This window comes from Symphalangus syndactylus, chromosome 19 (genome assembly GCF_028878055.3).
Source record: "Symphalangus syndactylus isolate Jambi chromosome 19, NHGRI_mSymSyn1-v2.1_pri, whole genome shotgun sequence".
Lineage (NCBI taxonomy): Eukaryota > Metazoa > Chordata > Mammalia > Primates > Hylobatidae > Symphalangus > Symphalangus syndactylus.
The window spans coordinates 14,903,622-14,929,635 of record NC_072434.2 but is presented as its reverse complement, the minus strand read 5'-3'; the positions used below and the strand labels follow the sequence as shown (position 1 = coordinate 14,929,635).

The window sequence follows — 26,014 nt, the reverse complement described above, 5'->3', positions numbered from 1 at the left end:
TAGAGGCCGCGCGCGCGTTAACCCCCTCCCCGCCGGCCGCGTCCGCCCGGGCTGGGGCCGCGCCCGCTGCTGGCACCGCCCGCCACCGCCAGCCCCCTGCCCCCTCCCCCGCCCGCGCGGACTTCCTCCTCTGCAAGCTGTCAACAAAGGAGAAGCAGGTTTGGCATCCGGAGGCCGCTCGGCTGCCTGTCCTGCGCCCAGCTCAGCCCGGACCCGTCGGCCACCTTAAGTAGCCAAGGGGGCAAGGAAAATGCTGCCAGGGCCCGGGAATTCGAGTCGGCCTTGAGAGCCCAGCTGGCTTGGCCGCCGGCGGGGATGGAAGGTAGAGCGTTGGGGTTAGAGGGGAGCTCAGAACACAGGAAGAGTGGTTGAGGGCAGTAGGGACAGGGACTCTCCCCCATTCGCATCACCTGTCACCGCGCACATCCTGCACACCTCCCTCTTCATCTTTAATTTGAGTGAGGGGTGAGTGGGGAGGAACGGGGCTTGTCTGGTGGGGTTGAGACTAGAGTCTTGGAATTTGTGTGAGCAAATTTCCTCTTGTAAATTAAAAAAAAAAAAAAAAAAGGCCAACAAGCTGTCAAATAAGGCTTGAAGTTGTTCTTATTATTATTGCAATGACAAGATGAACCTTGCTCTGAATTGAATCTCAAACTTCCAGCCCTGATAGGGATCCTGGGCATCTGGTAAGTCCCGACTTGGATGGGGGCATTGGGGACGGGAGAACAGCTTTCTATATCCAATTCAGAGAATCTTTTTGGCAGGGGAATCAGAGGGGTGGCAATAAGATAACTTATTCTAAAAACCTACGGTGAGAGGTTTCGGGATTCTGGATGACAATGCCTCGGTGCCGTCAAGGCCACTGATTCCTCGCCACACAGTCTCAGTAACTCCGCAGCCTCTAGACACTGCTTTCCGGAAGGGGCCTGCAAGCTGGACCCCAGCGAGTTCGCAGGATCTGCGTAGTGCCTGCTCGCGATTAGAGCGTACACGAGTTTACTCCTGTCCAAGTATTCTGATAAGCTTCCTCTACTGCCCTCTCGTGGCCACAGTCCTCAGTGGTATACAGCGAAAAAAACAAAAATCACTGCGAATACTTAAAAGCAATTGCACCAAATTCTTAGAGCAGTAGCGGCAGAAAAAATGAAGGGAGGGAGGGATGAAGAAAGGGAGCCAGAGAAAAGAGAGAGAGAGAGAGGAGGAAGAAAAGGAAATCTAGACTAACCAGTCATCTCGAACAATCACTCATTCAATACAGGACTGGGGTATCCAGGCTTTACTCCAACATCTGCAGAAATCAGGGAATCCTTCAAAAGTTCTTCATTGTAATTAGCTGAAATTTGTGTTCCTGTAACTTTCACTGGCTACTGCTAGTGGTGCACTTTGTGGTTCCTGTGGGACCACTGCTTTGTGGTTCCTGTGGGACCACAAAGAATCTGTCTAAGCTGTGTTGCCTGATCCATACCTGTTCTTTCCTTCAAACTTTAGCATTCATTGTTGGTAACACACCAATAAATTATTGTATTTACCCTATATTATTATTTATTATTTTTATAAGTAGATCTTGTCTCCCCATGCAGACAGTCTAGTCGATCCTTTTATCTCTGGGTAGACTGAATCTAAACCACAATTTAATAAGAAAGATGATTTGAAGAAGATGCTAGAAGATTTTGGAACACTTCCCCCATTTGTTCATGGAGTTTGGCCAGCTACACCTAAGACCAGCAGTGGTAGGATTGGAGACATCTAATTGATAAAGCTCCAAGCTGAAAATTAGGGCCCTCTGGTTCTAAATCAAATGCTGTCTGACTCTGGAAGAGGTCACCCCTCTTCCCTATGCCTCAATTTAATCACATCTTGGGAAGATTATGATACAATTTAAGTAATTTTCTCATACACCCCCCCACCCCACTCCTGTGGTCCAGAAATAAATCTTAGAATGAAGAGCAAGGAAGCATAAAATGAAACAGACTCTTCCACTCACCCTATCTTTTATCCCCACACCTCCCCTCTCTTTCTTGAATAAAGGAAGAGAAAGAGGGAACACAGGCAGGAGAACACATTGTGGCTGACAGGGTGGCACGATGCCATCCTGATTCCACATTGCCACTGAACAGAGTCTGAGATCTGAGTCCTGTGAGACTGTGGAAGAGCCTGTGGTCAGCATAGCAATGGAAACAGCGCTAACTTGATCTACTGGGAGGTACCGTGGATGAAGTACCTCTAACTTCTCTAGGCCACGGTTTGTCCATCTGTAAGATGGGAATTTCTGTCTTCACTCTCCAGACAACTGGGGGAATTAAAATAGATATATGTAAGAGTGTTGGAAGAAGTAATAGTATCATCCAAATGGAAAGATTGTTGTTATATTTAGTCCTAATAGGCTAGAACAAATATGGATCTTATTAGCTAAACATCTAATTATCATAACATGCTCTGAGAATTAAAAAAAAACAAAAAACCTTGGGTTCATGGTTCGTATTTAGATTTGACATCCTCTGAGGCAACAGCGGTATACCTGAACCTCTAGTCTTTACATCTGCTTATTAACCTTCTCCCTTTGATCTGGGTATTCATTCATTTATTATGCAAATATTTATGAAGAGCAAATTTACTAAATTTCTTCCTTTAATGGAACTATATACAGTCCGTAATTACTGCTTTGGCACATATTTTTAAAGAAAGCATGGCAATAACCCTACAGATTCTATACCCTCAGATCGATCTCTTCCTGAGGTTTCTGGTTTTCTTGTATGTTTCTGCCCTTCACTATATTCTTCCTCATTCTGTCCATCTGATGTCAGGCCCACAGCCCCTCGGGACCGACCAGTCCTCTGGCAGGGCCTTGTAGTTCATCCTCATTTCCATCTGGAAGGTTAGACGTAGTGCAACACATTTGTGAGCAGGCTGTCGATATTTAAATATTTATCAAATGAATGAACAAATGAATGAATGGGGAAGTGTTTATCTTATGCCAAATCCTCATCATTGGAAAATCGTAGCACACTCAACAGGGTTCTGCACTCACCCCAACCTACCTACCTTCCCTAGTCAAGATATTCCTGGAACCTCACCTTGAAAGTCATTTGTCACTTCTGCATTCTTGTTCCAGGCCCCAGGCCTCTTCTTTGCTTGTCAAAGAAGCAAACTAAGTAACTAGACAGGTTACTTAAGCAAGAGAATGAGAGAAGTGGGAGAGAACAGGGCACCCACATTCTGGAATGCCACAGAATGTTTCCTGTGAAGAATGAATATTTCTCCTGTGGAAGGCAGGTTTGGCTAAGCTGCTGCCACCTGCATTTTCCATGCCGGGAGCAGACCTTGGCCCTGGAAAGCAAGCTCTTAGACTTCGGGGAGCACAGGCCCAAATGGGCAACTAGCCTATTCCCAGGGGAAGTCCTTTATGTCACAGCAGCAGCTCCAGCCCCACAAATAGATGCCAGTACAGTAGCCCCTCGGATCACAGGAGGTATTTTTGGTGCTGGAAGCCAGCCACACTTTGGCAGGCTTTCAGCATCAAGTCTGTTCCCTTTAGAGGCGGGGGGTGGCAAGCTATCAGTGATTAGCATGGGAATGCTGCCTGCGAGTGTGTGCATGCATATATTTACGGTGCCTTGAGTCGGCTGGGAGGTGAGCTCAGGAGGATGTGTGCCTGGACCTGTGCTTGGGAGCCACGGGGGCTCCTGCTTGCCAGTGTCAGAGGGCAATGTTTGGATGGTGCACTGGCTGTTGCTCGGTTTGTAACTGGCTCCCAAAGCTGAGACCACTGATGCCACCACTGAGTTGATTGGTCTCTGCTCTAAGATGCATGTCATCTTTCACTTGCCCTGAGCCCGGGCTTACCACTATAGACAGGCAGGAATGTGGTCCCTTCTGTCTCCCTACCAGGTACCTCACCTTCATCCAGCAGATGCTGTCAGGCAACCCCAGCGGCAGAGCAGCCTCCCCTTACCCCCTACATTGTTAGGAACAAAGGGATTGGTCTGACAGGACAGACTGGAGTGTGTGGGCCAAGTCCTATGAATGGAAGAGAGAGACTGCGGGATGCCAGAGTGGTGGGTCTCAGCCCAGGCAACGGGGCCGGCAGCCCAGGACACAGGAACAGGGCACCTGCTCCGGGGTTCTCAGTACCATTCATAAAGACGTCACCCTTCCCTCCCCTCCCCTCCCCTCCCCTCCCCTCTCCTCCCTTCACAAATCCCACTTTCCTGTGTACTTTAAACAGTAGCAAGCCTGTTAAGGCTCCAAATCAAACAAGGCAGGATTTCACTCCTTTCTCACTAAACCTCCCACGAGCAGAGCTTATGTCCCTGTATACCTCGTCCTCTTTCCCTAACCCTCCCTCCCCTCCTCCATCCATCTAGTGTGTTGCTCTGGGAGAAGAATATTCTCTGTGAAGCCCAGGCAACTGCAGTCCCAAACCTACTTAAATAGGTCCCTGGAACAGTTTGCAAGGCTCTGGCATTTGCAAGGTCAGAAGGCTTCAGAGGAGGGGTGGGGGAGGGGAGTGTGGACAACTGGGCTCCAGGCATGGAAGGTGAAGGCTGAGGCTCAGGACTTTTTTTTTTGCTCTATTCCTAGCACTAAGGGTCAGGAAAAGGGCCTTCGTCTCTTATTTTTTCTAAAAGAATTCCCCCAAAGGAGAAACTAATCATTTGGTCACATGATCCCTGGCTAAATCTCTTGGTGCCTCGGTTTCCTCCTTTATAAAGTGGAATAATGCCCCTTGCATTTCATATCTTGCAAGATGCTGACTATGAAAAAGCTTCACAAGCCAGAAGGCATTATACAAATCCACGGGCACGTTCTCTTAAAACCTGAAACTTCCATCCGGAGGCAAACCTATTTCCCGACTGTACAACCGCAGTTCTTCTCTTGGTTGGTTTTCTAGGATAAACAGCTGGGCTCACCAGAAATATCCCCTTGCTTATGGGGTCATTGTTGTCCATCACCTTGGGGTCCCTCCTTCTCTCCTACTCTTCCACTTGAAAATGCTGCAGAGAAAAAGAGATTCTGTCCACCGACCTTCCACTATGGAATCACAAAGCACACCCATGCTGGAGTTGCTCCTCATTACTAAGCAGCCCACGTACACACCCACACCCTCCCAGGGAGCAAGAGAAGAGAGGGGCGGCTGAGGTGCCTCGGATAACACGCTGTGATTGCATAGAAATTAGCATGGTCCCATTCCTCGTGGGCTGAGATGTATTATGCGAATGTGCTTTTGGGGTACCCCCCTGCTCAGCAGCCCTCACTGGCCAGGAAGCCCCTGCCTGTGCTGAGTCACTGACCTCCTGTCTTTGCTGCATAGCCTGGTTTAGAGGACAGTTGCTGCCAGAACTACAGTTGGGTTCTAAGGCTTTCCGAGGGCTCAATGTCTCCTGGGCAGGCCTGCCAGGGCTTTCTTGGGTGGGGATAAGACTGGACAAAATCAGTGCCATTTATTTGCTTTGAGATCAGAAATTCACAGAACTGATAGGAAGTAATCATTTTGTCCCAGCGTCTTCATTGAGACAAAACAATACCTTTTCTTCAGTTGCCCATAATTATCAAAATATAATGGTAAAAGTTAAAATATATTGAATTCCTACTCTGTGCTAGTCCTAATCCTCACAACTCTAATCTTACAAGGTAATTATGTAATTATTATCACCCACTCCCTCTTTTTGTTGAGTCAGTGTCTTGCTTTGTTGCCCAGGCTGGAGTGCAGTGGTGCGATCATAGCTCACTGCAGCCTCAAACTCTTGGGCTCAACGATCCTCTTGCCTCGGTCTCCAGAAGCCCTGGGATTACAGGTGTGAGCCACCATGCCTGGTTTATCATCCCATTTTACAGATGCTGAAACTGATGATCAAGAAGTCACATGATGGTCCTAAGGTCACATAGGTAGTGTGTGGTATGGCCAGAATGTAAATGCAGGCTGATCTGGCACCCATTTTCTCAAATTTTGCCCTTTTCTGATGAGAAGAAAGTGATGAAAGTGTGGGGGCCCATCAATGTGGGAGCTCAAAAGCCAGTAAGTGGGAAGCAACAGGCCTCATCCTGCTTCTTAGCATTTTCCCGGCCAAAGACCTGGAGCCCCTGCCACATGAGAGTGCCCCTAGACTCATCACGAATCAGGCAAAGCATCACAGAGCTTTAGTTCTGCTGAGGGTCAGGAGTGTCATTTTCTCTTACAAAGGAGAGCATGTTGTTGTAATTGTTTTCATGATTTTTTTAAACAATCATATTAATGAGCTCAATTCTCCTCTATTTTATAGTGGGTGTGTGTTTAACAATGGGAATTGGCCTGTAGGAAAGAAGTTGCCAATACATGCAAATCTCTACTAGCTTCTGTCACCTCTGCCCTGTACAACACCACATATGTGGCCACGCCTGCCTTTCAAAATAATGGGATAATTGGGTGCAACGCGTGTCGCCCCCACCCCTTAAAGAGAGCCTGCCAGTCGGTCTTTGTGGAAATCCACGGGGAGCCGGGTGAGCAAAACGCCAGTGTCTGACTTCGCCTTGATTGCATCTGTGCCCTACAAACTCCAACAGAATTGAACTCACAGCTCCTCCTAATTAGGGGAGAAAGAAAGACAAGAATGATAGCAGAAGAATTTCTTCCTGCTTCTGACTGCAAGCTCTTCAGAGACAGCCCATTAAGCCCCCAGCCTCCAACTTCTCTTTCCTGACTCATATCTGGAGTACCTAACACGGTGCCAGGTTCTCCCTGGGATTATAGCCCCGAGTGTGACAAGAGTGATGAACAGGGGCTGGTTTGAAGAGCCAGTCCCTGCTCCGGGGGCCTGTCTCCGGTCTACTGTGAGGCAATGCTGAGCGGCGGCCTAGGGGGGATCTGGGAGGCCTCAAGCCAGACAGGTGAGGCTGGTCCAGGGCCTTGCAGGGGTGGGTGGCACCTTGCCCGGGAATGAGGCTGGGAGAGTGAAGTCCACAACTCCATGCAAAAATAAACAAACACGCTGTTTAAGCAAATCAGATATCCTGACATGCAGGTGCAAACCACGGTGCCTGCCCCATGCTATAAACTTAGGACAGGGTGTGAATTACTAGTGTCTGAAAAGAAAAATCCAGAAGTGGCACAAGCGCTGGGCAGGCAGGGATCAACTGCATCAGCGCTGACGTCATGAAACAATTAATAACCACATTAACAGTGTTTTCCATATTCTGAGTTTCGAATTCCTAGAAGGAAAGGCCCACGTTTAGGTTTCTCCTCTTAGTCAGTTTGATATTAAGTTCATTATGATTCCTTTTGTGAAATACTCTCTTGCCCGGGATTATGAGTGCTGTATGGGACAGAAAAGAAAGATTAGCAAAAGCGGTTCTCTTTTTCCATCATACCCTTCTGGCTTTCCTCCTCTTTCTCTCTGGGGCTACAGCACTGATTTACTGGAATGGCTTCTTTTGACTTAGAATCAATGCTGGTAGGATGAGGGCTGCTGTCTCCATTAACAACAACAACAACAACAACAGAACTAAAAAAGCTCCACCTTGGGAGTTGAGAGACCTAGGTTTGATTCCTGACTCTGCACTCCCTGGCAGTGTGACGTCACATAGGTCACCTTCCCTCCTCTGGCCTTGGTTTCCCCACCTGTAAAAAGTAGGAATTAGCTTTGATGCACCCTCTACTCCCCAGCACAACCGCCAGCCTGCCATGCTGCCGCCCTTCCAACTCTCTCCTTGGAGAACGGAGGAAGGATGTTGACGCCAAAAAAAAAAAAAAAAAAAAGCCTTCTTTTAATGCCTAAGAAACTCACTGCCTGAAAAATCAACGAGGGAGTGCAATCCAGGGACAGAGCTGAGAAATAGGATTTTGCCTTTGAATTGTCTCAAGTCGGATGATTTCTCTCTCTGCCTGTCTTTGATAAACGCTCCCATTCAGGGCTCTGGTGTTACGAATCTGTCTGAGTCATGGGTGACTATAGCCCCTTCGATGCATTCAGCTGACAATATTTCCTGATGTTTCGAAGGCCAAGAGCACAGGACAATCCCGTGGTGTCTCTTTACCTTCTCTCTTCTTCCCCCATCCCTCAAGCTCCAGCCTCCACTTTTTCTTGTGGAATTCCTACTTTTGCATTGTTGCACAAGGTCCTGATATGACAGCAAACCCAGCCTTGGCGATTGCCCAGGGTGTGGGAGCCCCAGCTCCTGGTCTCCCGAAGAAGCCGGCAGAAAGCCTTCTGTGGTCTCTCCAGGACATCACTCCCCCCTGGTGGAATGACAGGGAAGTTTTCCGGCTTCAGAAAAGCAGGGCAACCTGGCAGCCGCCCCCTCCTCTGCAGTTGTCAGTGTGGTTAATAATTATCACCCTGTGTTAATCACGACAGTGGAAGAGCTGCAGGCCATTATTTCGAAATGATCGGCTCCAGTCAATGACTACTTACGACAGCAAAAGGGAAACATCAGCTCCGGGAAGGCCCCATGTAAATGGGGAGTTGAATGAAAGATCAGGAATAATGGAACGTGTATTTAGTTCCATTTTCCTCCCTAAAAGGGCCCTGTCAGAGTAATTTCCCCTTCTATGTACTATACCTCTCCACTATTTACAATATCTTTTTGGGGGAATAAAACAACCCAGAACTGCTTCTCCTCATCTCCCACTCCCTGCCTCACCCTCCCCTCTCCCCACCCCCATCAATTGTGTCTCTTTCTGGAGTTTGGCAAACACAGCTACTTTCTCCTGCTGTGCTTTCAGTGGAGCTGAAATGAATGTGGCTCTAGTTATTTTTTTCCCTTAATCATTCTTTTTCTTTCTTTTTTGCAGGAGAACATTCTCGCGAAGCACAATCACAAAAGAACAGAATGTCCTGATGTTTGGGTGAGCAGCATGCATTTCTTTTCTTTTTTTTTCTTCTCCTTGAATAAAAATTACACTCCATAACCATAATATCAGGGGGCTAAAGGCCATTTTTCAAAGTTTCTCATAATCTTGCGCTACCCTCTGTGCTCAATCTTATTTCTGACAGCCCCCTCCCTACCACCCCGGGGCGTAGTGGTTCCTTGAAGATACTAAGTTCATTTCACTCCCCTGAACCTACGCTCATGTTAATCTTGCAGTCTGGAATGTGGCATTCCCCTGCCTCACTTCCCACAGTCATCCAATGCCTGAACAATCTTTAGGACCTTCTCAAGGTCCATCTCTTTTAAGATGCTGTGGCACTTTCTGTTCATACAGAATTTTAAGGATTTGTACACTAGCTTCTTTTCATTGTGAGCTTGTAACAGATAGGTCATTTAATAGATACATGTTGAAATATTTTCACTAGTGGTATCTGCTTTTTTTAAAAGAAACTCATTTTAGAAATGAGAGAAGCAAGGATACTCAGAGAAGGTAAGTGACTTGTAGATCTCATGTCCAGGAAATGACAGAGAAGTTACTGGAACCCAGGTGTTTTAATTTCAAGTCCAGCATTCTTTCTCCTCTGCTATGCTGCATTCTGACTGCAATTCCCTCTGACCTCCCCTTTTGCTAATCAGTGTGCTTAATTTGGGCACTTTACGTTCTCTTTTTTCTTTTCTTTTCTTTTTATTTTTATTTGTTAATTTTTTTTTGAGACAGTTTCTCACACTGTCGCCCAGGCTGGAGTGCAGTGGTGCGATCTCAGCTCACTGCAACCTCCGCCTTCCAGGTTCAAGCGATTCTCCTGCCTCAGCCTCCCGAGCAGCTGGGACCACAGGTGCCCACCACCACGCCTGGCAAATTTTTGTATTTTTAGTAGAGATGGGATTTCACCATATTGGCCAGGCTGGTCTCGAACTCCTGACCTTATGATCCGCCCACCTCAGCCTCCCAAAGTACTAGGATTACAGGCGTGAGCCACTGCACCCCACCTGGGCACTTCACCTTCATCTTTCCCACTAGATTGCAAATTCCTTAAAGGCAAGGGCTATGCCTTATGTTTCTCTTGCACCTTCCATCTGAAGTGAAAGTTTTGTATTAATTCCCTATAGCCATTGCCCATCCCAACTTTTCTTCTCTCTGTCAAGACTGGCACACCATCATGGAGTCACACTTTGGAAGATCTTTGTTCTGATGCTGGGACCCCTGTGGGCCTGGGATGGAAAACACCCACGATCTCTGTTTCTCTCTAAGGCTGAAAACAGGACCCATCCAGTTCTGCTCCACTAATGTGGATCCCTCTTTCATACACAGAAGCTGACCACAGGGAATCTCAGGATGCCAAAAATCTCCTTTGGGACATTAGATGTGCCTTGAATTTCACCACTACAAGTTCTACCATCAGGGAAAGCCGATAACACCTCTGGCCCTGTTTAAACAAGGTACTATCTTCTCTTTCCTTTTGACTGGTGAGCTCAGAAAAGACCCTATGATAAAGGAATGTGCCAAATTGCTCTGCAGTTTCTATATCTACCTCATCCCAGGACCTACGAATCACCTCTGTGCTTTTGATGAGCTTTAAAGTCCAATGAATGCTAACTTCTCTTAATGTCATAATTACATTTGACAGTTAATATTAATAATGAATGCAGTCATGTGTATAGCAAGTTGTCATTGACAAAGTTTTCAGGTACATTAGAAGCAGGTAGATATATACCAAGAAGACTGCTGGGTTCCATTGCTGTTGCTAAGAGCACAGATTTCAGAGTGAGTTTGATTCCTGGCTCCAGGGCTCATTCCACTGTGGTTTCAGCAAAGTTGCTTAATCTCTATCTAATGTCAATCTCCTCAATGGCAAAATGGGAAAAGAATGTGAACATCATAGAGTTGTTATGAGAATTAAATGAGAGGCTTGTAAACCACACTGTCTGGCACAAGAAAAACTGCTACTTACCGGACAGTTTCTCTGTGACAGTCATTGTTCTGTCACTAACTGGTGATGTGGCTTTGGGAAATCAGACAGCCTTATTTTCCTCCTCTGGAAAGCAAGAAGCATGGCATCCTGATATATTTTGGTTTTCAGGCCAACACATTAAGATAGGTGGTCACAGTTTTGATCCCTGCCATAGGCACTATTGTAATTTCCCTATATTTGATCATAATAGTTATTATATCCTGGGTTCCAGTTTTGGCCCTGACCTGAAACAATGCACAATGATTGCGAGAACACAACCTCTGACTCCCAGTCCTAACAGAAAATGATGTATTCCTTTCCCTTACTCTGCAAATCTTAGAAAGCAGTGTAATCGTCTCTATTTTCTGTTTTCTTTTCTTTTTTTTTTGAGACGGAGCCTCACTCTGTCACCAGGCTGGAGTGCAGTGGCATGATCTTGGCTCACTGCAACCTCCAACTCTGTGGTTCAAGCAGTTCTCCTGCCTCAGCCTCCCAAGTAGCTGGGATTACAGGTGCACGCCACCATGTCCAGCTAATTTTTGTGTTTTTAGTAGAGATGGCGTTTCACCATGTTGGCCAGGATGATCTCGATCTCTTGACCTCGTGATCCGCCCGCCTCGGCCTCCCAAAGTGCTGGGATTACAGGCATGAGCCACCGTGCCAGGCCAATTGTCTCTATTTTCAAATGTGGAAACTGAGGCTTAGGAGAGTAAGTGCCTTGTGCAAGGTGATGCAGCTGATATATGATGGATCCAGGGTTGAAACAAGATCTATTGACTCCTAGTCCCATGCACCATTCATGAAGTTGCAGGGTTTCTTCTACGAGTCTCTGGATGATTTCTTGTCCTCTGTGCAGATTCCATCTTGGTTTTTGACCCTGGTTTCTAGAGAAGGGGGCACTGCTGTCCACCCCTGGGAACAACAGCATTGCCTCAGAACCATCCCTCTCAGGAAACTCAGTGTAGGAGGACACAGTGACCTTGAGGCTGAGTCCACTCTGCATTGTCTCCCCTTCTGCTCCTCCCAGACTGCCCTGGGACATCTTGCCTCTAATGGCATTAGTGTGTGCCTTCTGCGATGTTGATTAAATTATCTAATTGTTTGGAATTGGATGGAGCTCCTGAGTCAGGAATGCCACTTGACAACCCTGGGGACTGGGGTCTGGTTTCTGCCTCAGGAGCCAGCACAAAGTGTGCAATTATTCTTCATGGGGGTAGGAGAAGGGAGCACACATGGAGAGAACCAGCACCCTTCTTGAGGAAGGGAGGGTCCGGTTGGGACTCTGCCTCAAGGGCCTACAATGGCTTTCATTCCTCTCTACTTCTCATTCACAGCCACACTTCTCTCTCTCATGATAGGAAAGTGTGGGGATCAGTCTAAAAAGATGTTTCTGTATAAACTCCCAACAAAGGAACCCCCACCAATTTAGGACTATAGCTTATCATAGTTGGAAAAAACCTTCAGCCCATTTATTTAGTCTTATCCTCAGTTTTAGTTTCCGAGGTTGCATACCAAATGACCACAAACTGGGTAACTTAAAACAATAGTTTTTGCTCTCATAATGCCAGAGGCCAGAAGTCAGAAATCACGGTTTCAGCAGGGCCAGGCTTCTTTTGAAAGCTCTAGGGAGAAATCTTTCCTTGCCTCTTCCAGCTTCTGGTGGTTGTCCACAATCCTTGGCATTCCTTGCCTGTAGCTGTCTCACTCCAACTGGTGCCTTTGTCCTCACATGGCCATGGCCATCTTCCGTGTGTGTGTGTGTGTGTGTGTTCACATGGTCTTCTCATAAAGCCCCCGTCGTTGGATTTAGGGCTCATTCAAATCCAGTATAACCTCATTTTAACTTGTTTATGTCTGCAAACACCCTATTCCCAAATAAAGTCACATGCAGGGGTACCAGGAGTTAGATTTGAACATACGTAACTTTTCGGAGAACATGTTTCGACTCCACTCCACCCTCTGTAAGAATCTCTCCTACATCAACTCAGCAAGTCGTCATTCTTTATTTCCTTGGATCCATCGGATAATAGGACATTCACCACCTTATAACTTTTAAAGGGTCTAGAATATATTACCAATAACCTTGAATACTGTCATAGTTTTACAGTCCTCTTAGCAAGAAGATTCTTAAATTCTGGGCTAAGTTTTTCTTATGAACCTTCATCCAGTGAAAGCAATGATTTCTCCGAAAGCCTTGGGCAAAAGGCTTTTCTCTACCACTGACCTCTTTTCTGATGGCAATACAGTGAGCAGCTGGGAGGCTCCTGTTCCCCATCACAGTTTTGTGTGCATCCCAGTGAGAGAAAGAGACCCAGCATTATCACAATAAAATACTTATGATTAGCATCCCTATAGGACTCTTTGCCTTCTAAGCCTTTCAGTCCCCTTCTTTGGCACACATTCAAGCATGTTTGCCCACCCCCTTGGGTTTCCTTCCTCCCCCATAAACTTGGCCTTGTGACCTGAATAGTTTTTTGCCCTGCTTCACACTGTGGAAGCCAGGGAGACCAGAGTGAGCCCCAGAGAGTGCACTGAGACAAGCAATTGTGTGTGTGTGTGTGTGCACGTGCACGTGTGTGTGTGTGCATGCACACGCATGCACAGTGCCTATGATTAAAAGGTTCTGTTGGGTTTAATGGATGCATTTGATTACCATGATGATTCCCTCCCAGGAGCTTTCCAAAACAGCCAGATGTACCAGGAGGACCACCTCCAGTTTTTGCCTTTGGTTCAAGCTGTGGGCAGGGGCACAGGGAATGGTGAGGATTATGCGGACTTGCACAATGGAAGAAAAACTTAAGCCTTATTTCTATAGAACCCAACTGCCATCTCTTTCCACCAGGACACCAATTAAAGGATCTCTAGCCCATCGAGTCCTGGGGATAAGAGTGAAAAGGCAGACTTGGAGGAAGCCAACAGTGCTGCTACTCCTGGGGACCCCCTGCCCCCAGCCATCCCATCCACCCACTGCCTCCTTTCACTGCTAGATGGATGATCAAGAGAAATCAAATGAGAGAGCTCATTTAAAGTTGTTGTAGGAGGAGATAATCCTTTCTTAGCCCACTCCCCGCTCTCTTTTCAACTTGCCCTGAGTGTAATGTCCTGGACCCAGGTCTGGGGATGGCCATTGTCACTAAAGCTTAGGCAAGCAGAGTTGAGTCTGCTTCTTGCCTTCTACATAGCTGCAGAGATGTGACATTAGGCTGTTTGGCTGTGATCAGATGCCAGCGACTCTAACTTGGCTTCATTCTTACCACAAGGCTTCAGTGCACTATCAGCTCTGATGGCACGAGAATAGGTGAGACTGTCACTGCTGCAGCACAGGAAGTGAAAAGCCTGATTGGTCAGGGAGGCAGGCGACTGAGTCTAGTCCTATTGCTGCCTTTAACTGTCTTTCTGAGTCAGGCCACACTTTTCTCACCTTAGGGATTCAGGAAAATCCCCAAGTTTCCTTCTGGCTCTAAAGTCCTGCCTGCGGATGGAGAAAGTGCCCTTAGAGAGACCGGAAGATTGGTGTCATCTCTGCTCCAGGGTGATCTCAGGATTGGGAAAGGGAAGCAGCTGCTTTTCTAACGGTGGACAGCACTCCAGGCCAGAGGGTCACAGAGCTGGGTTCATCCCAAGTATTGACCAACTGTTTGACCTTGAAAATATAGTTAACCTTTATATGCAACCAATTCTCTCTCAAAAGCAGAAACCACACCCTCCACAGTTCTTAAGTATTCTCCGAAGAAAACCATCAGGATAAATAAAATGACAAGCTAAATTTTCCTTTGGACTATGCTAGCAGAATTGCACCATCTCAAGCAGCAGAGGGGAGAATCTATTTAGAAACATCCGCTGAAAGCCCCTGTGCTCAATCAGTACCTTTATGCTGAGTGGCTATGATTTTGATCAATGGTACTCAAACTGGCTGCACAATAGAAGCATGCTTTATTATTTAATTCGGATTCTTGTTGATCGCTTTTGAAGATTTACTGAGTTTTGGGTATAATTCGGCAACCTGTATTTTTAACAAATCCGAAAAAGCTGTAAAGGTAATTTGGATGCTTATCCAGGGCTGAGAGACACTGATTTATGCGTTTAATTTAGCAAATTTTCATTGAGTATAAAGACTGTGTAAGGGTTGGTCTGGTCTTGGCTTTCTAGGAAATCCTAGCAATCTTTGCTACCAAAGGAGGCGGGCATGAATGCAATGAACTGTAATTGGGTAAAACTCAGGCACCAATAACTACAATAGAGGAGTGAACAATCAGAATGGAGGGTAACTACGAACAATTAGCGTGTCCATTCCAGTATATTGTCAGGCAGGGTACACCTCTGGCTGTAATCAGTTTGATGAGTACTCCATTCATGGTGGTGATGCCTCAGTTCCAGCAACATTGGAACTGAACCTCAAAGAGTCAGAAGGATACAAATATATCTCTGAATTTGCTTAGAGTAATGTGTGGAAGAATACACTATTGAAGGATAAATCATAAAAATAACAAGTTTACCCTCAGAAAGAGAGGAGAAATAGAGACCAGGATAGAGGTTAGACTTTAAATATGCTATGTTTTATAGATTTGCTTTTGAAGCTATGCAAATATTTTTACATAATTTTGTAACAAAAGACAAAAAAGCAATTCCTAAAAATTTATAAAGTAAAATGAAAGCAAAAAGAAAGTACTTAAATGTATTTCCAGTTACAGCGTAATCATACCAGGGAAGTATTTCAAGTACTGTAAAAAAATAAGTATTTTTTTATGTCCTTAGTGGGGTATACCCTAAGAACAACAACAACAACAAAACAAAACAAAATCTTAAGCTATTCTTAGTAATCATATTGTTGGTGGTAGTGAAGTGATAGTGTCTGTGAAGTATGTTAGGTATGTATATTGTTTTATGCGTATGTGTTATATATGAGTAATCATATGATTGTCATAGAGAACGAGGATTTTTTTCTTTTTCTTTTTCTTTTTTTTTTTTTCTTTTTGAGATGGAGCCTTGCTCTGTCACCAGGCTGGAGTGCAGTGGCACAATCTTGGCTCACTGCAGCCTCCAACTCTGTGGTTCAAGCAATTCTCCTGCCTCAGCCTCCCGAGTAGCTGGGATTACAGTCATGTGCCACCATGCCTGCCTGATTTTGTATTTTTAGTAGAGACAGGGTTTCTCCATGTTGGCCAGGCTGGTCTCGAACTCCCGACCTCAGGTGATCTGCCTGCCTCAGCCTCCCAAATTTCTGGGATTACAGGCATGAGCCACCACACCCGGCCAGGATTTTTTTCTTATGGGAGAAAGATACAGATGTGAGATTGACAAAGTGAAGAAAAACCTGTGGTTCTGCATTTGCACTGGAAGTATCATTATGAATTTGAGCTCTATATTATTTTTAAAAAATACGTGTTTACTGGCTTTATCTACCAAAAAGAACAAAAATAATGAACAACCTAGTAGTACTGAACACCTCTAGCTCCCAGACTATGTTTTCTAAATACCATTTTCTCTTAAAAGGAACCAGAGTTTCTTGAAGAAATGTCTGAGTCCAGATTCATGGAAGGAAATATACAAGTCTGAAAAGTCTTGTTATACCAGAAAACAGAGTTAGTATCAGACACTACTGTCAAGTCAAAAGGACTCAGGAATGTACTTGAGTAGATTCTTACTGATCAAACATGAAATACTTTGAGCATAAGAAAGGATAATAACTGCAAAGGATTGAAATTCACAACAAATATGTTCACTTTATGAGTTTATAATGATACCTCTATTAGTCATTGAAAAAACTTTCATTATTTTAAAAACTAAGCAAAAGGAGAAAAAATCAAGCATTTATTTTGATTCTCTTATATGATCTATATCTTGGGATGATCAAGTAGATGAGGGGAAGTTGCTCTTTATAAAAATATTTAAACTAACAAACAAATAAGGAATAATGCAATTAAAATGTGACAATTTTGCAACCCCCCTAATTAGGGTTGCCAGATATAGCAAATAAAAACATTAGGACCCTTGCTTAAATATGAATTTCAGATAAACAACACAAAATTGCTTAGTATATGTCTCATGAAATATTCAGGATATGTCAGAGGACTTTAAAAAGTTCATGGAAAATGGAATTAAATATAAAAATAAAAAATAGAAACTTTATTTCTCAACATAAGCCTCGTCAAGTTTAATACACTTTTGTTGGTGATGCTACTAGCCATTTAGTCCATCCCTAAAGAACTGAGAGCCCTGGAAATTTAACCATGTCAATGCAGTCTTTTTACATCATTAACTAAAGAAAATGGGTGCCATTTAAAGATATTTTTAACATTAGGAAACAAAAGGAAGTCAGAAGGAGACAAATCAGGACAATAAGGTGGATGCATAATGATTTTCCATCAAAACTCACACAAAACTGCCTTTGTTTGATGAGAGGAAGGAGCAGGAATATTGTGGTTGAGAAGGACTTGCTGATGAAGCCTTCCTGTGTGTTTTTCTGCTAAAACTTTGTCTAACTTTCTCAAAACACTCTCATAGTAAGCAGGTGCAATTGTTCTTTGGCCTTCCAGAAAGCCAACACACAAAATGTCTTGATCATCCCAAAAAACTGTTGCTATGAACTTTGCTCTTGACCAGTCCACCTTTGCTTTGACTGGACCACTTCCCCCTCTTGGTAGCCATTGTTTTGAGTGTGCTTTGTCTTCAGGATTGTGCTGGTAAAGCCATGTTTTATCTCTAGTTAAGACTCTTCAAAGAAATGCATGGCAAGATCCACTGAGCTTTACAATTTCCATTGAAAGCTCTGCACTTGTTTGCAGCTAATCTGGGTGCAACGATTTTGACACCCATCGATGGTCAGTTTGCTCAACTATAATTTTTTGGTTAGAATTGTGTAAGCTGAACCAATTGAGGTATCTATAGTGTTGACTATTGTTTGTGCTGTTAATCATTGGTCCTCTTCAATTAGGGCATGAACAAGATTAATTTTATCCTCAGAAATTTATGTGGATAGTCTGCTGCTGTAGGCTTCAAATTCAAAATTGTCCCATCCCTTCTTAAGACGAGTTACCCATTTGTAAGCTACTGGTTCCTTTGGGGCATTGTCACCATAAAGATTTCATAAAACAGCAATGATTTCACCATTCTTTCAAACTTTCCCATAAATTTGATGGTTCTTGCCTCAATTTTAGTAGAATTCATGTTGCTCTGATAGGAGCTCTTTTCAAACTGATGTCTTATCTTTCTTGGTGCGTCAAACTAGATTCTGTTCAGACACGTTATAACAGATTAGAATGAGTGTATTTTAGTGCAAAAGGTTTTTGAAATCCTTGCGTTGTTTTTTCATAATACACATTTTCCATGAATTTTTGAAGGCCCCCATACTTATTCTAAATGATCATTCATTGTTTATCTGAAATTCAAATGCAACTGGATATTCTATATTTTGTTTGGCAACCCAAAAATGAATTTATAAATCTAGGCAATGATCATTGATATTGTGTGACATCACATATATGCACTTACAAGAGAAATGACCAGACCTTATGACCCTCCTGATAGAAATACCATGACCCATGAAGTAGCCTTATCAAATTATTGAGCTTGAATCAATCAAGCTGGCAGATCTAACTACAAATTTATGGGAAATACAGGGGGATAGAGGGACACGTTAAATGATGTGCAATCAGGAAAATATAGGCTGTTGGAAACTCTATACAACAAGTGACCTAATTTTATAAATAGAATGAGAGAGAGAGAGAGAGAGAGATAAAACAATCATTGATATTTAGTATTATAGAATTATTTTTATATTTTTGATGAGTGTGATATTGCTATTGTGGTTGCTATTTTTTAAAGAATCCCTTTCTTGAGATACATGCTGAAATACTGAAAGTTTAAATATGATTTGCTTCAAAACAATCAGGAGTGTGGGTAATGTGGATGGGGTATAGCCAAAGCAAGAATGACCACACACTAATCATTGTTGAAGCTAAGTGAGGCATTCATTATACTTTTTGATATGTGAGAAATCAGTATGTTATTTTTGCTTTTGTTTATATTTAAAATTATATATAGTATTTTTTAAGCAAAATCAAGGAGGATCTCAGTTGATTAGGTAGGATAGACATTCCAAGCACTATTCCAAGCACTATTTATTTATATTATTTCATTTTAATCTCATAGATACCAAATGAAGTAGGTATTACAACATTACTCCTATTTCACATATGAAGAATCAAGTCATAGACAAATCAAGTAACTTGCCTAAGGTTATCTAGGAGTAAATGGTGAAGCTAGAGTTTGAACCCAAGAAGTCTAACTCCATACAATCTAAGCCCATAATCTTGACCACAACACTCATCCTCTGAACTGGCAAAGTTGGTTTATCTTCCTTGATATTTGTGGCTGCTACTTGGGGTCATCTGGCCCTGTGCAGTCCTGCTTCTCATGTGGTGCACTTGGTAGTGATGGTCTTGTCATTGGCGGTGTGCTCTGTTTTGTAGGCATTCTAGTGTGAGATGGGTGATCTGACTAAATAGGCTTTAAGGTCATGTCTAATTATGCAATTCTATGATTCTAAGTAGGTTTTCTCCCCCACCAAAGTGAGTGTCCTTAGAGTGTGGTGTGGCAAAACTTTACCTCGAGGAGCTATAAAGGCAACTAGGAGAGATATCAGTAACCCAGGATGAGGCAGCACAGGGACCCTTGAGCTCTGCAGATTGGCAGACAAGTCACAGGGCCTGCCATTCCTCAAGAAAGGCTGTCTTCTTCCTTACCAAGCCTCTGCCCTGCAAAAGGCTGCACGTAGAGTGGATACCTCCATTTTCCAGGTCACATACTTGGTTTGGATATTTGCAAAATGTTTTCGTCAGCTTCTCAATATAAACATGATTATCTTTACAAAGACCCACTCCACTCCCCCAAGAGGTAGACAGTGCCTGGAAATGCCTTGTTTTCTAACACTACAGCTCTTCCAAGCTGGACCAAACCTTCCCTAAACTGCAATCTTGCCAAGAGCTGAAACGCGAATGCCTCTCCTTGAAGAATGCAACTGAAGTTCTCTACATGCCAGCTCTTCCCTTTCGTTCTAACATCTCCTGTTCTTTTGCTACACACATCTCTTTGAGTAGAAGCAGCTTGAGGTCACATCCAGAGGAACTGGGCAGCTGGCTTTAAAGGCCAAAATAGCAAGCTCTGAAGTTGTAACAGGTGCATTGGTTTTTATCAGTTTATTGGAAGGAAAGATGGGTCCATGTGCGAGGCTACTTTTTTCAGATTGGGGACAATCTCATAGGTTGGCAGGCACATATGTATTATTTTTCATAACTCAAAACTATCTATGGAGCTGCCAAGAGTCAATTCCAACTCTCTGTTTGGATAAGATAGAGGTTTCAAAGGAAAGTTTTCCTTGGCAAAGTGTATGTCTTGGCGCTAACAGTCCTATGATGAAAATACCCAAGACCAAAGGCAATACAGGGCTGCTTTCAATTACTGGGGTTGAGCTCATTGGGAATAGGTCTCATGATATTCTTTGGATTAGGAGCAGACACTGTTTCTATTGGCAACCAGGGGAAAAAGAAAGAGATCATTTCTCTGCTATTTGGTGGACTTTTCCAATTATGGAAAGGTAATTCAAATCTTTGGTGACTTTGGAAATTTTCCCACTGGAAAATTCCTATTGATTTTTGGTGTTTGCCTTATTCTGGAGCACTGAGAGTATGCTGGAGTGAGCAGAGTCTAAATTGTCCAGGGGCTTGATAAGAATTCTCAGGCAGTAGCACTGGCAGAAGTGCAGCTTGGGACTTACACAAACGACTCAGAAGCAGGCTCTGGCTTTTCATGTGAATTGAACTCATTACTAACAAAAGAAGAGCATCCCAGGATGCTGGCAGAGAGCAAATCAGAAACATCTTCAAGGCCAAGAACCTAGAGAAACTTAAGTAAAGTCAATAGAAAATGAACTCAGTAGGAGAGGGTGGGGAAGAATGATATTTCTCTTTTTGGATTGCAAGCCAATAACTTTCTTTTTTTTTTTTTTTTTTTTACTTTGCTGACGATCCTCAGTCACTAATAAGGAAGCTGATGCACTGTGTCTAGACAACTCATTTCATGAAGGTCAAAGAGGATAGACCTTGTCCTTTGATCCTTGACACTACTCTGCAGTCTCTTTTGAACTTCACACTTGCTGAGAAATTTGGGTGGAGATGAAATGAGAAAACTTTGACTAAAATAAGCAGTGCCCATTTAAATTTTTTTTTTTTTGTCTTAATTTTCAAACAGCTGCATTTGGCTCAGCAGCTGCATGTGGCCCTGCACCCACCCAGGCCCCTATCTCCTTCAAAAAGCTGTGAACCTTCCATGCTGGTCTAGACCCATGGCTCTCCTAATTACCATCTGTCTGATCCTGGGCAAGCCTCAGTCATCTCAGCTGCAGAGAAGACATGCAGTACATCAGTGCTTTGGAATTCCTTTTCCCAGTGACTGAAAATATACTGAATGAATGAATGGCGATTTTGAATACAACCTAGGATACACCTTTGGTAAACCCAGTGCATACTAAAAACACAATCCAATCCCTTCCCTTCCCTTCCCTTCCCTTCCCTTCCCTTCCCTTCCCTTCTTTCCTTCCTTCCTCCCTCCCTCCCTCCCTTCCTCTTTCTTTCTTTTCTTCTTTCGCTCTCTCTTTCTTTCTTTTTTTGTTGTTGACAGTTTCGCTCTATTGTCCAGGCTGGAATGCAGAGGCCTGATTTTGGCTCACTGCAACCTCCACCTCCCAGGTTCAGCGATTCTCCTGCCTCAGCCACCTGAGTAGCTGGGATTATAGGCCTGCACCATGACGCCCGGCTAATTTTTGTATTTTTAGTAGAGACAGAATTTCACCATGCTGGCCAGGCTGGTCTTGAACCACTGACCTTAAGTGATCCACCCACCTCAGCCTCCCAAAGTGCTGGGATTACAGGCGGGAGCCACTGCACCCAGCCAGAACACAATTTCCTTGGTCCCTTTGCAAATTAGAAATGTCCAGGTGAGCTGTTCTCCTGACCACTTCCACCTGAGCCATGAACAGCTTGGCTCTCAGTTGAATCAGAGTTCCCAGCCCTGTCCTTGGAGCAGTAGCCATGTAATCAATATTCCCAATGACAGTCTCATCACAGCCTCTGCCATCTCGATGAGAAAATAGAAGGGGCCTTCTGTCTGCCCTTCTCCACAGACTAGAGGTCCACATACTAGGCTTCCGTGCAGGGAATCACAAATGCAGAGTTGCTTGGATCCATCTCACCATGACAGTCCCACCCATGGCATTCCCTCCTCTCCCACCTTTCCCAGCCATCCTCAAGCTTTCTGCAGCGGGAGTGGAAAGTGTCTGGAAGGGATCAAGCACTGAAAGAGCTGAACAACTTCAAATTTAATTTCCTGAAAGGACAAGAGCAACGGCAGTGTGCAGTGACAGAGTACCTCGCCAACCACCCCCACAACTGAGAAGGGGCCCCGAAGGCTACAGTCTGCTTGATGCAGATGGGAGGATGTGGGGGCAGAAGTCAGGCTCCTCTGAATGTGATATGAAGATCCCACCCAGCCCGATGACAATGTCCACTCCTTCTTCCCCGTCTTCTCTCATCCTGGACGAAGGCTCTGAACCAAAGTCACCTTCCCTGCCTCCTCACCCTTCGCCTTTCTATGTTTCTCTAGGTTCCTCTTTGAACATGCTTGATTGGGACTTGCTCACTCCATACTGGGGACTTAGCAAGGTTGATTTCTACATTTGGAATATCCTGCCAATATTTCTTTCCCCTCTTCTAAAATCTTGCTCTATTTCATCTCCTTCTGGAGCTCAGATCACTCGTTAACATTTGCATCCATATTAGGGCTCAATTTATCTTAGCTTCACAAAAAGCCAGAGCCGGGGTGGCCTTAATAGATTACCCAACTGCCTTATGTTCCTTTGGGGAAACTGAGGCCCAGGGTGAGGAAAGAACTTGCACAACTCATGCATTGAGGGAGGGGTAGATCCCTGGTTACAACTCAGGGCTGGCCTCTCCAAGTCCAGAACCCTTCCCTCTGTGTTGATTTTTCTTGCTTCACCTTTTCTTACATCTGACCCATGTTTTCTATTAATTTCTAAACTATCTAAGGGCAGTGACCTCTTCTTCTCCTTTTAGAGCTTCATGGTGCCTACCAAAGCTAATACCTTATACTTTCAGCACATTATATACTTTTAGAAGTTATTTACATTATTTCATTTTTTCCTCATAAGATTACTTTCCAGCAGCAGCAGCAGCAGCAGCAGCGACGTAATTGACCCCCATTTACAGATGATGCAGCTTTAAGGCAGAGAATTCCATGGCTGGCCCAAGGACACCTAGACATGTGGGCTTATGTGGGAAAACAGAAGGTCCTGGCACAAAATCACAATGCAGACAGTGAAACTGATTGTTACCTAACAAGACCTGTAGCCAAGGGAGCTCTGATGCTCAGAGAAGATGATGGGGTGCTCATGGATTAGTGCATGGTCTGATATTTCCCTGTGGTTCTCCGCTCACTGGATGCCTGATTCTCTTGTACTGTGCTTTAAAAACAGCAATGTTCAGAGTCACAGTGGAGTCAGGAAGAGGGAGCTTGCCATTAGTACTGATTGTTTAAGCAAACTCCCGTTCTTTCCTCCCGCATCCTCCTCTTATCTCTCCAACGTGCTGTGTGCAGATGTGCTACGGGTTCCTAGGAGAATGCTGTGATACAGACAGCGGGACTGGTCTCCTCTTGCCCCTCCCCATCCCATTCCCATTTGTGCTGGGGGAAATGTAGTCACATCATTTGCATTTATCAGGAGAATATGCCTCCTTGTCTGTAGCCTTTAGTCTGACTGAATTGCTTTTCTGCTTCATGAGATACACAGCGCGGCAGCCCAGCGCTCCTTTCTCCTCCTCACTTCACCGGCGTCGGGCCGTAACCCACTTTGCTCTCCAGCGCATTTATCATATTGATCGTATAAGAAATAGATCATAAGCAGAATGAAATTACCGAATGCAATGATCTGGGGCATCCTATGGACCAGATCAATCTTGGGGCAGCCAGGAAAAAAAGTCCCTTGCTGTGACGTTTTCCAAAGTTGATTTTCATTGCAAATAGAAATTTCCTTCAGCTGAGGCACCCTGGAGGGAAAAGTCTGCTGTGCTGACAAGGGGTGTGTGTATGTGTGTGTGTGTGTGTGTGTGTGTTGTCTGAGAAAATGAGGAGGTGGGAGGGAGGGAGAAAGAGGGAGAGAGAGAGGGAAAATGGGAGCTTGAGAAAATTCATTCATTAGAAAGAAGACTTTCTTAGCTAGATCTCATTTGAAATGGATGTTTGAGGCACTAGCTGTAATAAAACCCATTTTTTCTTGCCTATCTCAGATTCTCTAAATTGTTCTTGTGTGTGTGTGTGTGTGTGTGTGTGTGTGTTTGTATGGAAAAAATGGAAAAAAGTAAGACTCTCACTTGTTTAGAAGACCCCTCAAGGACCCTTTCGAATTCTGTGTGAACTCCTGGGCTGAGAGCCACCTGTCTTGTCACCCTGGACCTGGTCTGGGAATGTGCAGTGGCAGGAGGCTGGAGTTTTAACAACATAGTTGGTGCAGGACAGTGTGAAATTTATTTATAGACTGTTCCTTGAAAATATAAGCTTAAAGCCCCTCCTCTCCCAGACCTGAGGCTCCAGACATGACCTCTGCCATAGTAAGAATATTCTCCCTGTCTGGAGACAAGGCTGGTGGGTTCAGCTGAGACTGGAAACCCAAGTGAACAAGGTCTCTGGCAGCCTGCCACCACCTCAGACTGAGGCAGAAACCCACAGTGGGAATGTGGTCCGAGCTCCCCCATCGCCCCCCTTCCCACTGTGAAATCCATCCCCAGACACTGAGACTCAGTGTTATTGGCTTTGGCAACATTCGTCATGCCAATAAACTCATTGAAATTGAAGAAACCAGAGGGGGGACGGAGATCAGGGAATAGAAGGGGGTGAGGAGGGAGAAGGGAGGGAAGTGTGCAAAGGACAGCAGGGAACAGGAGTTGCCCTCAGATTCTCCGGTGAGCTGAAAGTGAGAGACGTCATGGATGCCAAATAGCTGAGTTCATGGAGGAGAGAAGGCACAGGCATGAACAGACCTCCTCCCAATCCTCCAAAGCTGTCTCTGCCTGCACCCTGTCACCACTGAAGCATCTGTGCTCACGGAAATATCTCTGGAAACCTTCCTGTAGAGCAAATGGCCAAGGAAACACACGTGTGCACACACATACACACACACTACCATCAGTGAGACAATGAGAAATAAAACACCACGAAATAAATCTGCCAGACTATGGGGAAATATACCAGCCACTCATCTCAAGCCAGAGGAGAACCAGACTGGGTTGAGGAGCTGAGCAGTTTCTTGCTAGCACTACCCTGTCCCCATCCCAGCCCTACTCCGGTGCTACATTCTGCCCTGATATATGCCCCTAGATGTGCAGAGTTTTCTAGAGTTAGAAATGCTACTCAGAATTCATCCAGGATAGCTCTGTATTGTTTTCCCTGGATAGAAGACTGCCTCTCCTAATCCTGAAGAACCCCAGAAGTGGTGAAAGCCATGTTTCACAGCCCTCACTATCAGAGAAGTCCCCTCGTTACCTGATATTGTAGCCTTGGCTGTTTCCCTTGTCTCTGTCATGACTGGACACACAACTGTGCAGGGAAACATCAGAGCCCTGCAAGCCAAGCATTTGAAAAGGGAAAACTACCAGGCTGCTCTCTGGACAAAACAGCTCCTCCTTCTATAAACTCTTCTTCAGTTTGTCTATTTCTAGCTGCTATTCTTGCACAGCTGAAGACTGTCTTTACTTCTTAGCAGTCCTGTTGCTTTCATTCTTCTGTCTTCCTGTCCCTTGCTAGAGATGTGCCTGTGTGGTCAGTGGAGAGCTGGCTTGTCATCTTAGCTGCTGTATTTCCTTACCTACCGTCCTTTCCATCGTATCTATCAACTATGCAAAAAATTTTCGGAGTTTCTTCTAGGCAAGGAGAGGCAAAGGACAATTGAAGAAAACTGAGGCTGATTTGAAGTCTGCAGAGAGGGAAGGAAGGATAAAGAGCTCTGATAGAGAGGCAGCATCAGTAATCCAGGAATGTAGAATGAAATTTCAAAGACGTCCTTGGCTTTTTGAAAGCTGAGTTTCGTTCAGTTGTCTCAGACTTTTAAAAGAAGGTGCTAATATAGCTACGAATGATCATTTGAATTTAGG

General features: G+C 44.6%; 1 long non-coding RNA gene across 1 annotated transcript in view; it reads left to right on the top strand.

The window, feature by feature from the left end:
* Window positions 1–6,289: 6,289 nt before the first annotated feature.
* LOC129458514 (uncharacterized) overlaps window positions 6,290–26,014 on the top strand; it is a 113,807-nt gene continuing 94,082 nt past the window's right edge. Inside the window, exons 1-3 of the long non-coding RNA XR_008649646.2 lie at window positions 6,290–6,864; window positions 8,768–8,821; window positions 10,157–10,284. This is a non-coding gene — a long non-coding RNA (uncharacterized lncRNA). The remainder of the gene's footprint in view (window positions 6,865–8,767; window positions 8,822–10,156; window positions 10,285–26,014) is intronic.